Here is a 4,789-nt window from a genome sequence, read left to right on the forward strand (position 1 = left end):
CTAGGCTTCTCTAGCCCTTCTGTCCTTGCAGTTCTCCCAGTAGCCAAGGGGGCTTGTCTCCTCCCCGTAGGACTCCAGACTGGGCTAGCCAGTCTGTGACTCAACCTGCTTTCTCCCCAGGATGAGGGTCCACCCTTGTGGACTTCTCTTCCTTTCAGATCCCTCCGAGGGCTGGAGGTCCCGACCCTATGCCTTTTGTCTGTCCTACCTGGTTATGTGGAAATCTTTCTTGCAACTTTGGTTGTATAGGAGTTCTCTGGTCAGTTTTCAGTGAGAATTGTTCCACATGTAGATATTTTTTTGATGTGTTCGTGGGGGGGAGGTGAGCTCCATATCCTCCTACTCCACCATCGCGAGCTGATCAAATCCCTGTGTTTCTGATATTCGTAATTGTGTCTTCTTTTTTTATTGGTTAGCCTAGGTAGAAGTTTTATCAGCTTTCTCAAAGACTCAGCTTTTGGTTTTGTTGATTTTGTTTCCTGCTTTACCGTTTTGTTTCCTGTTGATTTCCTGCTTTTAATTTCATTGATTTCTGCTCTAATTTTTCTTTCCTCTGCTTACTTTAGACTTAATTTTGCTTTTTCTAGTTCCCTGAAGCAGAAGTTTAGATTATTGATTTCAGCTCTTCTTTTCTAATAGATGCATTTAATGCTGTAAATGTCCCTCTAAGGACTGCTTTTGCTGCATCCCACAAATTTTGATAAGTTATAGTCTCATTTAGCTCAAAATATTTCTCTTGAGACTTCTTTGATCCATATGTCATTTAGAAGTGTGTTGTTTAATCTCCAAGTACTTTGGGATTTTCCAGCTATCTTTCTGTTGATTTTTCTAAATTAACTCCATTATAGTCTGAGAGCATACTTAGCATGATGTTATCACTGTCAATTAGATCCAGTCTTGATGGCACCGTTCAGTTCAACTATGTCCTTACTGATTTTTCTGCCTGCTGGATCTGTCAATTACTGATAGAGAGATGTTGAAGTCTTCAACTGTAAAGGGGATTTGTCTCTTTCTCCTTACAGTTCTGTTTTTGTCTCATATATTTGATGCTTTGTTGTTAGTTGCATACACATTAGTCATATCTTCTTGGAGAATTGACCTCTTTATCATTATGTAGTGCCTTTCTTTATCCTTGATAATTTTCCTTGCTCTTAGGTCTTCTTTGTCTGAAATATAGCTACTCCAGCTTTCTTTTGATTAGTGTTACCATGGTATCTTCCTCTATACCTTTACTTCTACTATGTCTGCAAGAACGCCCGCCCACCCCCGCCTTTTTTTTTGGCCACACTGCGCAGCTTGTGGGATCTTCGTTTCCCAATCAGGGATTGAACCCGGGCCCTTGCAGTGAAAGTGCCAAGTCCTAACCACTGGACTGCCAGGGAATTCCCAAGAAACCCATTTTAAATATAAAGACAACATATAGTTGGGTCTTGTTTTTAAATCCACCAACAGCCAGTCTTTTAATTATTTAGAACATTGACATTTGAAGTGATTACTGATATAGTTTGTTATCTACCACATTTGTTACTGTTTTCTATCCGTTACCTTGTTCTCTGTTCCTATTTTTGTCTTTCATTCTTTTTGGGGGGGAGGTGAGGAAGGTTAAGTATGGAAAGAAGGGTACTTGTGAATTTTGAGCATCCTGTTGAATTACAGTGGGCATTTGTCTTTGGCTGCTTCCTATTTTGGGGAAATTCCTTACTGAGTGCATTTTTGTGGGCATTAATGCACTGTTTCCCACTGTAGAAGCTAAAATGAGCCATCCTCCTTCTCATCACTCTTTGGCATCTAGAATCTGGGATGATGACCTGGGCTTGGCCAAATGGGCACTCCCTGGCAGGCCTTTGAGAATTGATGGAATGACAAAGCAACTAAAATTTCATCACAGCAGTGGGCTAGTGGCATTGTCCTGCAGCAACTTAGAAATTTTTAAGGAAAGCAGATTCTTGTAGAAACCCTGCTTGACTTGAACCTGAGCTCAAATCCTGGCTGTTGTGACTTCAAGCAAATGTCTTCTTGTAACTGTATCACAAATGATAAAAATTTACAAAAAGAAAGAGAAATCTAGAGATGCATTTTAGCACTAGCTGTGCTACCTTGGGCAAACCCCTTCTCCTCCCTGAACTTTTGTCTTCGGCTTTTATGTACATTATTACATAGTTCCACTTTAAAAGCACCTAGCTCATAGATGCTGGTAGGTGAATTAATCAAACAGGGACTTCCTCTTTCAGCTTCCCAAGGTCTTTCTTCCACTGGACCACGGTTGGGTGGGAGGGGAGAGACAGGCATTACCCAACTTTAGTCTCAAACATTACTGCTACCCTCGGCTCAATTTGTTGTCATGGGGAAACAATGCAGTCAAGAACAAGCTGCATTTAGAAAACTTTTTCTAAGGGGTGGCAGGAGAGTTTGTTTGCAGTGATTTGCCAAAGACAGTGAACACTGGCCCACAGAATATAGTACTGAGACCATCATGGGCCAAGCCCTATGATCCCAGTCTTAAAAGCAGTGTATGTTTCATGAGAAAGGGGGCCTTCCCTGTCTTGTTCATATTCTATTCTCAGTGCCTTAGAACATTGCTTGGCTCACAGAAGGCACTAATGTTAACCTAACGCTGGTGGGGGTGGGTGGACATCACGCTGGAGTCTCTTCATCTGTGACTGAGCCTAACAATACTGATCCCAGGATGGTGCTGAGAACAAGATGCAAAATGATTCTGAAAGTTCTAATCCCTGGTGCATGTTTGGAACTCAGATGAGTTTTCATCTCTTGTTTTTATCATCTCTTTTCACTCAGAATTTAAGTAAATATAAATGAATTTTAAAATTGCTGGGGAAAAAGTGACTGCAAATGCATTCTATGTACACATGGAACTTCTATACCATTATACTTAGGGATCACATGTGCTAATAATTTCATTGGTTAGAATTAATGTGCCTTAAACATTTAATGAGAACTTTCCAATGCTTGTGATATTGACAGTTTATTAAATGATGTAAACACAACATAACTGTCTAAAATATGAATGAATAGGAACAATGCTTGGAAGAGAATTTGGGAAAATAAAGTGTGAAATTAAGGCGAATTTTTAAAAACTAGGCTTAAGGGAGTTCCCTGGTGGCCTAGTGGTTAGGATTTGGCACTTTCATTGACGTGGCCCAGGTTCAATCCCTGGTTGGGGAACTGAGATCCCTGCAAGCCACGTGGCACAGCCAAGATTTAAAAAAAAAAAAAAAAAAAAAAAAAGGCTTAAAAAAAAAAGAGAAAGGCTTAAAAAATTTTAAACTTGAAAAAAACAAAAACAAAACCAAGAAACGTTCCCATCCTTACAGGGATAAAATTAGGGAATGTTGAATTCTTGTCACCTACTGGAGACCAACCTAAGACAGAGGCAGTGGGAATTCTACTGGTTGGAGTTATCACCTTGTCACCATGACACAAGAATGCAGGGAAAGCTCTAGGGAGGTGAAGTGAGGTTCCTTGGTTTGGTTTCCGTCTGTTCCTTAAATTCCAAGTTTCCCGAACTGAACGCCCTCACCCTCATCTTCCCCATTCCTCAGAAAGGCTTCAACACCTTGATCACCTCTTACAGGCCCTTTCCCCAGGTCACCTGCTCATCTCTCTTGTTCCCTCCTGTTACTGCCTCTGTTCAGGCCCCAGAGCATCTGCACTTACTGCTGGTCTCCCTGCCTCCGATCTCTCACATCACTTACCGTCAGATCCACCTTCCACAGCACAGCTCTACAACCCGATCCTCTATTCAAATATCTTCTACGTAACTCAAGGGCCAAATTCCTCCTCCTCGTATTTAACGTCCTCTAACATGATCCACTTGGCCAACCTTGCTTCTCCTTCCCCATTATCCAAGTCCACGTTCCTTGAGCGCCCATGCCTGGTGCTTTCCCACCTCTGTGGCTTTGCTCCACAGATGTTTCTTTCAACAGGAAGGCCTCCCACCCCAACATCTCCGAAGGGTCAGCCTAAGTGTTGTCTCCTCCGAGATGTCTCTAAACCCAGATGAAATTCCAACTCCCTTCTCTGAATGCCCACTTTACCCCAGTGGTGTTTATCATTTGCAACCAGATCACAAACTCCAGGAGGGCAAGAAACTGATTGTGTCTTCCCAGCATGTTGTACAGGGTATGGTCCATAGAAGGCAACAGGACAGCATTTTAAATCTAGGAACAGCCCCCAGTACATCCACAGGCAGCAGTCTGGAAAGGGGCTCTCTCTCCTCCCAAGCTTGTCACAGCCTGTCACACAGGCCCTCCAGCTTCCCTCCTGCTCTGATCGATGCCTCTCTACAGTCCCTTAACGGTGGAGACCAGATCAGAACCACTCTATCTATCTCTGGAACCTCCTATAGAGGTAGGTCAGACAAGTAACAGAGAGTGAGTGGGACAAGGGTAATCCTGAATGGTTTTTCTTCCTGGTTTCGATTAATCCAAATTCTAAGGCAATGGAGGTATTCTACACTTCAGATTCATCATGGCAAGACATTCAACAATCAGCACAGAAGAAAGAACTCTGTTCATGAAGAGCTCATCTGGTGATGCTCTGAGTTGCCAAATTGATTCACTTATCAGCTTGGCCATAGGAGTCTTGATAGGAAGGATTTATAAACCCCTAAGAAACTTGACTTTATTCTGTTGGGTGAGAAAACTCCTTCAGGAAAAGTGTTGGCTCCCTACCCATGGGTGATCTCAAGGAACAAAACAGCCATTATACCATGAACTTTCTATGCTAAGAAAAAGATATCAAGATGCATCAGGAAATGCAATGTCAATTC

Source organism: Balaenoptera musculus, chromosome 1, assembly GCF_009873245.2.
Source record: "Balaenoptera musculus isolate JJ_BM4_2016_0621 chromosome 1, mBalMus1.pri.v3, whole genome shotgun sequence".
NCBI lineage: Eukaryota > Metazoa > Chordata > Mammalia > Artiodactyla > Balaenopteridae > Balaenoptera > Balaenoptera musculus.